Raw genomic sequence first — 10,034 nt, forward strand, 5'->3', positions numbered from 1 at the left:
CTAGCACAATGCTGGTTAGACCTCCTACTGTGAAAAAGAAAATGAATCCTAGGGCTCAGAGTATTGTGGGTGATCATATGATGTTACCGCCGTGCAGTGTAGCTAATCAGCTAAACACTTTAATGCCAATACAGATAGCAATAATTACAGTGGCAGAGGTGAAACATGCTCGTGTGTTTATGTCTATTCCTACTGTAAATATGTGATGGGCCCATACAATACACTCTAGGAAGCTGATTGATATTATGGCTCATACTATGCCCATATACCCAAAGGGCTCCTTTTTTGTCCAGAGTAATAAGTTATGATATGGGAGATTATCCTGAAGCCTGGTAGGATAAGGATATAGACTTCAGGGTGACCAAAGAATCAGAATAAATGTTGATATAAGAGAGGGCCACCCCTGCCAGCGGGGTCAAAAAAAGTAGTGTTAAGGTTATGGTCAGTTAATAGTATGGTCATGCTGGTGGCTAGGACTGGGAGAGAAAGGAGAGGAAGGACTGCCGTAATGAGAACTCATTAGATGAAGAGGGGTGTTTGATACTGGGATATGGCTGGGGGTTTTATGTTAATAATTGTGGTAATAAAGTGAATGGCCCCTCGAGTAGAAGAAACACCTACCTGCCAAGTGGAGAGAAAAGATAGTAAGATCCACAGAGGCCCCTGCATGTGTCAGGCTTCCTGCTAAAGGGGCATAAACTGTTCAGCCGGTTCCAGCGCCAGCATCTGCTGTTTCAGATGCAAGTAGGAGTAGGAAGGAGGGTGGGAGAAGTCGGTAGCTTATATTATTTATCCGGGGAAATGCCATATCGGGTGCACTATCAGAGGGACTAGTCAGTTGCCGAAGCCTCCAGTTATAATTGGTATAACTATAGAGAATATTATAATGAATGCTTGGGCAGTAGCAATAACATTATGGATCTGATCGTCTCCTAGCAGAGTTCCTGGTTGGCCTAATTCTGCTCGAATTAGAAGGCTTAAGGCAGTGCCCACTATCGCTACTCATGCACCAAATAGTAGATACCATGTTCTGGTATCTTTGTGGTTAGTTGGAAACAATCAACGATTGATTAACATAAGTTGGGCCAGGCGGGGAGGTTGGGGGGGGCGGGGGTGGCGGTTGTAAAATGGCTGAATAAGTATTAGACTGTAAATCTAAAGACACATGTTTTACCAGCCCTGAGGTGATTTCTCATGTTGAATTGCAAAATCAAAGGAGCAGCTTCAATCCTGTCTGGGCTTCTCCCGCCTTTTTTCCCCCAATGGGAGAAGTAGATTGAAGCCAGTTGATTAAGGCGTTTGGCTGTTAAATAAATTTTGGTGGGTTTGAATTCTACCAGTCTAGTAAGGTCTTAGCTTTGTGTTCAATTGATGCAGAATAGAGTCTTGCAGTCCTTAGGTTTGTTAGAGAAATTAAGTGTAATTTACTTACTAAGGGCTTTGAAGGCTCTTGGTCTTATTTAACGTAAATTTCTAAATCATATTTAGTATTAATGGAGAGATGGGTAAGAGGAGGATGAAAAAATGGTAAGTGGGGGGAGGAGTAGTATGGGTATTGTTTTCTTGAACTGTCATTTTCATGTTATTCAATGTGGGGAATATTGCCGCTGAGATGGAATAAATTAGGCATATATAAAAGCATAGGTTGAGTAGACTTATAATAGCAATAATTGTTGGAGCAGTAAGACTATTGTTTTTTTGTAAATTCTTGAATAATTAGTCATTTAGGCCGAAAACTTATTAATGGAGGTTAACCTGCTAGGGATAGTAGAATTGTGGGATTTTGGGTGTTAATCATGTTAATTTCTTTCAGGCATGAGATAGTGACAGGGTCGTGCTGCTGATATTCAGGTGGAGTGCTAGAAATGCGTTAACTGTTAAAGTAAATAATCAGGTTTAGAATACTAATGTTTGGATTATAAATTAACACTGCTATTATTCAAGCTATGTGAGTAATTGAGGAGTAGGCTAGAATTTCTCACAGTTGTGTTTAAGTCCTCCACAACTGCCCACGATAATGGATAGGATTGTGACAGATAGGAGGATGTTCATGTTTATTGTTGGAGAAATTTGAAACATAATTGAGATAGGGTCTAGTATTTGTTACGTGAGAAGTATACCAGACATTAGGGAGGTTCCTTGAGTTACCTCTGGGACTAAAAGGTGAAAGGAGCCTTTCCTAGTTTTATTACTAGGGCCATTATCATTATTAAGGATGAAAATTGATTAATAGTGTTTATTATTGTTCATTGCCCAGAGAACAGGTTATTGAAGAGAATACCTATTATGAGAACTGTAGATGCGATTGCTTGTGTAAGGAAATATTTGGTGGCTGCTTCTGTAGAGCTAGGATTTATTTTTTTTAAATTAAAATCAGGGTAAGGGCTAACATATTTATTTCTAAGCATGTTCAGATGAGAAATCAGTGAGCCTAGCATTGTGATAAGAGTTCCTGTGAAAATAGTGGTTCTAGGGTAGGTAGAACCACAAGAGGTTGTAGTCCTACTTTCTGCTCTATTCCTTAAAGTTTTTACACCCAACCCTCATTAGTTCATAACCTGGAATCCAACAGAGGGAAAAGGCTAAGATCATGAACCCCTTTAGAATATCTATGGTTGGATTGGCAGGGGCTAGGAAATAAGATGGGAACTCTACTTTGCATTGCTCATTTCACTATTCTGTGCTATGAAATATAAATATTAAATTGAAAACAAACATTTGGCAATAGGTTGTGTAAGAAAGGGATACTAAGCCAGATATGGGAAGAGTAAAGGACATTAATCTTCTACCTACCGAATTTAGAGATTAACATAGAAGAAAACGTTCTGTTAACTCTGCTATGAAAATGTTTTGAGGCTGGAAATGGTGGCTTACAGCTGTAATCCCATTGCCTTGGGAGATATAGGCAGGAAGATATTTTGAGTCTAGGAGTTGGAGACCAGCCTGGGTGGCATAGGAAGGCCATGTCTCTACAAAAAATTTTTAAAAAATAACCCAGAATGGTAGTGCCTGACAGTAGTTCTTTCTACTCAGGAGGCAGAGATGGAGGATGGCTTGACCCCAGGAGGTTGAGGCTGTTGTGAGCTAGGAACCACCCACTGCACTACAGCCTGGGTGACACAGCCAGACCCTGCCTCTAAGAAAATAAATAAGAAGAGAAAAAAAAGTTTAAAATCTTGCATCTATGGTACTGTTTGCAATTGCTGCCTTCATTATTTTCTTAAGGAATGTAATCTATTTGATTCTGATTTTTTTATAATAATAAATTTAGTACATTCTTACATTTAAAGGCATAACACTTGTAACATAAAAGCTACGGTGGCATAAAGGAAGATATTCTGAATTGTTGTATTATTTGATTCTGATTTTTTACAGGCTTCTATCATGTTATAGTGTTCAACAACTGAATGCTTTATTTGTGAGATATATAAACCTGAAAATGTAGGCTGAAAATCAGCTGGACAAACACAAAAGGAATCCTACATGTTTCTGTGGTTCTAGATAAGGCAATACATTGAAATATTTGAGGATTTATGGAGTTAGTGACATGGGACTGATTCCTGACCCCCTCCCATACAGGAAATAGGATGGAAAAGAGATTGCTTACTATTTGTGTGCTCATATATGAAGTTGGGACAATGGGACACATTCTATGTTTTCTGTTGTGATTATGGAAGGTGTGGGCAGGGAGATAGCAAAGTATGTGGTACATCATAGCCCATGTAGTACATTGTTCCCTTCCTTTTTCTAACATATTTATCTTAACAGAAATAAATAAGGGGTTTGAAGAGAAAATGACTGGGGTTTCCAGAAGAATATCTAATAAATGGGATTTTCAAAGAAAGGAAATTTAAAAGATTTAAAAATAGTCTTGGACATTCAGAGGCCACAAAGCAAAATATAATTTATTATTAAATTAATGAATTTTTTTATTATAATTTAGATTTTAGGGTACATGTGCACAATGTGCAGGTTTGTTACATATGTATCCATGTGCCATGTTGATTTCCTGTACCCATTAACTTGTCATTTAGCATTAGGTATATCTCCTAATGCTGTCCCTCCCCCCTCCACCCATCCCACAACAGTCCCCGGAGTGTGATGTTCCCCTTCCTGTGTCAATGAGTTCTCATTGTTCAATTCCCACCTATGAGTGAGAACATGCGGTGTTTGGTTTTTTGTCCTTGCGATAGTTTACTGAGAATGTTTTCCAGTTTCATCCATGTCCCTACAAAGGACATGAACTCATCATTTTTTATGGCTGCATAGTATTCCATGGTGTATATGTGCCACATTTTCTTAATCCAGTCTATCGTTGTTGGAAAATTAATGAATTTTTATTAGCATGGATAGAATTGGGCACATCTCTCCATCTGAACAAATAAAACAAAGTAGCAATTACAATTTAAATGGAATTGTAACTGTTGAATTTTAAATAATATGCTATAATTGAATTTTCAGTAAAGAAATTTCTAAAATAAAATAAATTTAGTTTTCTATGCATATTAAGAAAGCAGAAATAGATCCCAAACTCCTGTATGAAAATTTTATAATGAGTTACGAAACCCACATGAGGGAGAGAGTCTCTTAACGGTTCTCAAAAACAGAATGGTAATTCAATAGAAATCTTTGTTGTAGAGTAAGGTTTCAGATGCTAGAGTGGAAACAGACTCCCAGGTCCAAAACAGAACGTTTTGTATTGAAAGGGGATTCAGTTGGAAATGAGGAAATGAACAAGATTGTTTAGAGTGCTCTTTGTCCACATCATGTATTGTTCTTGCCCATACACACATCTCTAATGCCCATACCCATCTCTATTCCTGCTTCTGGCTTGGTTAGGACTTTTAGAACCTACAAAATGCCAACTCTAAAGGGACTTACATTCTTATATTTGTTTCATGGTTTGAGATTCATGTAGGAAAATAAGTTGTTTCATTAGTAATGCCACGGTAGAAAGAAGTAGATCTAGAATTGAGAGCTCCTAATTTCCAGGGCTCTAGACTTCATCTGCCTAAAGTTGACAGTTGGGATGAGTCAATTATGTGGTGCAAAAAAGTTGAAATTAAATTAGAAGCTACCCTTTTTCCTTTCTCTCCTTGCCCCAATTCTTTCCTGATACACATAGTCATCTGACCTTGGGATGGAATACCAGAGCCCCACTGGGGAGCCCCTGAATCTCAGCAGAGGATGCCTGCAGGGTCCAGTCCATGAACTAAGGTCTCAAAGGCTTCCCACTCTTGAGTGCAGGGCTGAGTCCCCAGTAACCCCATGCACCCAGGGCAGATCTCACCTCTGTGTGGACACTTGGATTACCTCAATTTATTGAGTTACAGAATGTATATCCAAGGGCTTCAGTCTGTTGGTGGTCTTGCACAGTAAACTTAGAAAGGAGCAAGGAATCCTATTTTTCTCTTTCTTAAATTTATGACATATAACCTCTTAATGATTTTTCAGTGTGGCAAATTGGCTAGGTTTAACTACAAGGAGGGAAATGAAAACAGCATCAATTTGTAGCATACACACACCTCCTTCTTAGTCAATGAAATGCTAACGTAGTCCCTGCTGGGAAGGCAGTTTTCAGATGTAAGTAAAGGTTCTAATTCTGGGACTTGGAAGTTTACCCAAGTAAGTCTGACTTTAACAGTGAAAGTTCTCTGAAGGAAGACTTAGACTTTCTTTGGACAAGGCTAAACTGTGAAGGGATCTCTACTGTTCCAGTTCATCCGTACTGACTGTGAACTAAAGCTTTATTCCATGACCATTGGGATCCAACCAGCAGAATTTGTTTTTTTTCCTGATGGACTATACCAGAGATCTTATACTTCCTTCATCAGCCACCACAATTGAGTAAGCTAATTCCATGTACTAAATCCATATATGAATCTTCCTAAGTGTACATATATCTTATGAGTTCTGATTTTGTCTTTGAACCTTGACTGATATAAGGCTGATAGATATGTTTTCACTGTTCTGACCGTCTTGACCATAAATCTTGTGAGCCATTGGCAAATAATTCCTCTGTCAGAAGATATTTAGGTATCCCCTTCTGAAATCTTTTCCTTCTTTTGGAGTTTCATATCACAAAAAAAACTTTGAAATAGAAAAAAAACATGCATGGTCTCTCCCCATCATTTGGATTCTGTATTCGTGAATTTGCCTACATCCTAATAGATATTTATAATCCCAAAATCAATACCCATCGTACTTTTCTAGCCATTCTAGGATATTATGCACTATGTGGAGGAAAGCATTTAAAAGAGTAACTCATGTTTTACCCATGAGAATGGAAAAGCCTTTGAAAATTTGATAAGATGCTAAATTATCATTTGGATTATTTGATTAATTAGTGAATTCTCTTAGAGTGCTAAAAAAGAATAAAAGAAAATTTTAGTTCCTGTGGGCCTCCTCTGAGAATGTCATAGATAAAGGAGCATTTCTGACTGGGTCATGTGGCTCACCCTGTATTCCCATTGTTTTGGGAGGCCGAAGTCAGAGGATAACTTGAAGCCAGGAATTAGAGACTGGACTGGGAAACGTAGAGATATCCTGTCTTTAACAAAAAAATAAATGAAAAATTAGGAAGGTGCAATGGCATAAACCTCTAGTCTTTTTTACTTTGAAAGCTGAAGTGGGAGGATTACTTGAGCCCTGGAATTCAAGGCTGTAGTGAGCTAAAATTGTGCCACTGCACTCCAGAGGGTGAAACTTTCTTTGGCATAAATAAATAAATGTGCACTTGGAATAGTTTCAGAAGGAATGGTACCAGTTCCTCCTTGTACCTCTGGTAGAATTTGGCTGTGAATCCATCAGGTCCTGGACTCTTTTTGGTTGGTAAGCTATTGATTATTGCCACAATTTCAGAGCCTGTTATTGGTCTATTCAGAGATTCAGCTTCTTCCTGGTTTAGTCTTGGGAGAGTGTGTTTGTCGAGGAATTTATCCATTTCTTCTAGATTTTCTAGTTTATTTGCGTAGAGGTGTTTGTAGTATTCTCTGATGGTAGATTGTATTTCTGTGGGATCGGTGGTGATATCTACTTTTTCATTATTTACTGCATCTATTTGATTCTTCTCTCTTTTCTTCTTTATTAGTCTTGCTAGCGGTCTATCAATTTTGTTGATCTTTTCAAAAAACCAGCTCCTGGATTCCTTAATTTTTTGAAGGGTTTTTTTTTTCTCTCTATTTCCTTCAGTTCTGCTCTGATTTTAGTTATTTCTAGCCTTCTGCTAGCTTTTGAATCTGTTTGCTCTTGCTTTTCTAGTTCTTTTCATTGTGATGTTAGGGTGTCAATTTTGGATCTTTCCTGCTTTCTCTTGTGGGCATTTAGTGCTGTAAATTTCCCTCTATACACAGCTTCGAGTGTGTCCCAGAGATTCTGGTATGTTGTGTCTTTGTTCTAGTTGGTTTCAAAGAACATCTTTATTTCTGCCTTTATTTCATTATGTACCCAATAGTCATTCAGGAGCAGGTTGTTCAGTTTCCATGTAGTTGAGCAGTTTTGAGTGGGTTTCTTAATCCTGAGTTCTAGTTTGATTGCACTGTGGTCTGAGAGACAGCTTGTTATAGTTTCTGTTCTTTTACATTTGCTGAGGAGAGCTTTACTTCCAACTATGTGGTCAATTTTGGAATAGGTGTGGTGTGGTGCTGAAAAAAATGTATATTCTGTTGACTTGGGGTGGAGAGTTCTGTAGATGTCTATTAGGTCCACTTTATGTAGAGCTGAGTTCAATTCCTGGGTATCCTTGTTAACTTTCTGCTCATTGATCTGTCTAATGTTGGCAGTGGGGTGTTAAAATCTCCTATTATTATTGTGTGGGAGTTTAAGTCCCTTTGTAGGTCACTCAGGACTTGCTTTATGAATCTGGGTGCTCTTGTGTTGGGTGCATATATATTTAGGAGAGTTAGCTCTTCTTGTTGGATTGATGACTTTACCATTATGTAATGGCCTTCTTTGTCTCTTTTGATCTTTGTTGGTTTAAAGTCTATTTTATCAGAGACTAGGATTGCAAACTCTGCCTTTTTTTGTTTTCCATTTGCTTGATAGATCTTCCTCCATCTCTTTATTTTGAGTCTATGTGTGTCTCTGAACGTGAGATGGGTTTCCTGAATACAGGGTCTTGACTCCTTATCCAATTTGCCAGTCTGTGTCTTTTAATTGGAGCATTTAGCCCATTTACATTTAAAGTTAATATTGTTATGTGTGAATTTGTTCCTGTCATTATGATGTTAGTTGGTTATTTTACTCGTTAGTTGAAGCAGTTTCTTCCTAGCCTCGATGGTCTTTACAATTTGGCGTGGTTTTGCAGTGGCTGGTACCGGTTTTCCTTTTCCATGTTTATTGCTTCCTTCAGGAGCTCTTTTAGGGCAGGCCTGGTGGTGACAAAATCACTCAGCATTTGCTCGTCTGTAAAGTATTTTATTTCTCCTTCACTTATGAAGCTTAGTTTGGCTGGATATGAAATTCTGGGTTGAAAATTCTTTTCTTTAAGAATGTTGAATATCAGCCCCCACTCTCTTCTGGCTTGTAGAGTTTCTGCCGAGAGATCAGCTGTTAGTCTGATGGGCTTCCCTTTGTGGGTAACCTGACCTTTCTCTCTGGCCGCCCTTAATATTTTTTCCTTCATTTTAACTTTGGTGAATCTGACAATTATTTGTCTTGGAGTTGCTCTTCTCGAGGAGTATCTTTGTGGCGTTCTCAGTATTTCCTGAATCTGAATGTTGGCCTGCCTTCTAGATTGGGGAAGTTCTCCTGGATAATATCTTGCGGAGTGTTTTCCAACTTGGTTCCATTCTCCCCATCACTTTCAGGTACACCAATGAGATGTAGGTTTGGTCTTTTCACATAGTCCCATATTTCTTGGAGGCTTTGTTCATTTCTTTTTATTCTTTTTTCTCTAAACTTTCCTTCTCGCTTCATTTCATTCATTTCATCTTCCATCAGCGATACCCTTTCTTCCAGTTGATCTCATCAGGTACTGAGGCTAATGCAATCTTTGCATAATTCTCAAAACTTGGCTTTCAGCTCCCTCAGCTCCGTTAAGCCCTTCTCTGCATTGGTTATTCTAGTTATCCATTCATCTAATTTTTTTTCAAAGTTTTTAACTTCTTTGCCATTCTTTTGAATTTCCTCCCGTAGCTAGAAGTAGTTTGATCGTCTGAAGCCTTCTTCTCTCAACTCGTCAAAGTCATTCTCCATCCAGCTTTGTTCCATTGCTGATGAGGAACTGCATTCCTTTGGAGGAGGAGAGGTGCTCTGCTTTTTAGAGTTTCCAGTATTTCTGCTCTGTTTTTTCCCCATCTTTGTGGTTTTATCTACTTTTGGTCTTTGATGATTGTGATGTACAGATGGGACTTTGGTGTGGATGTCCTTTCTGTTTGTTAGTTTTCCTTCTACCAGACAGGACCCTCAGCTGCAGGTCTGTTGGAGTTTGCTAGAGGTCCACTCCAGACCTTGTTTGGCTAGGTGTTAGCAGCGGTGGCTGCAGAACAGTGGATTTTCATAAGACCGTGAATTCAGCTGTCTGATAGTTCCTCTGGAAGTTTTGTCTGAGAGGCATACCTGGCCGTGTGAGGTGTCAGTCTGTCCCTACTGGGGGGTGCCTCCCAGTTAGGCTGCTCAGGGATCAGGGACCCACTTTAGGAGGCAGTCTGTCTGTTGTCAGATCTCCAGCTGCGTGCTGGGAGAACCACTACTCTCTTCAAAGATGTCGGACAGGGACATTTAAGTCTGCAGAGGTTTCTGCTGACTTTTTGTTTGTCTGTGCCCTGCCCCCAGAGGTGGAGCCTACAAAGGCAGGCAGGCCTCCTTGAGCTGGGGTGGGCTCCACCCTGTTCCAGCTTCCTGGCTGCTTTGTTTACCTAAGCAAGCCTGGGCAATGGCAGGCGCCCCTCCCCCAGCCTCCCTGCCACCTTGCAGTTTGATTTCAGACTGCTGTGCTAGCAATCAGGGAGACTCTGTGGGCATAGGACCCTCCAAGCCAGGTGTGGGACACAATCTCCTGGTGTGCCGTTTTCCAAGCCCATTGGAAAAGCGCA

General features: G+C 39.5%; 1 pseudogene; it reads right to left on the reverse strand.

Annotated features, from left to right (window-relative positions):
• Nucleotides 1-286: 286 nt before the first annotated feature.
• Nucleotides 287-1,077, reverse strand: LOC129484747 (cytochrome c oxidase subunit 1-like; annotated as a pseudogene).
• Between the last annotated feature and the right edge of the window lie 8,957 nt (nt 1,078-10,034).

The sequence above is a fragment of the Symphalangus syndactylus genome, chromosome 6 (genome assembly GCF_028878055.3).
Source record: "Symphalangus syndactylus isolate Jambi chromosome 6, NHGRI_mSymSyn1-v2.1_pri, whole genome shotgun sequence".
NCBI classification, from domain to species: domain Eukaryota; kingdom Metazoa; phylum Chordata; class Mammalia; order Primates; family Hylobatidae; genus Symphalangus; species Symphalangus syndactylus.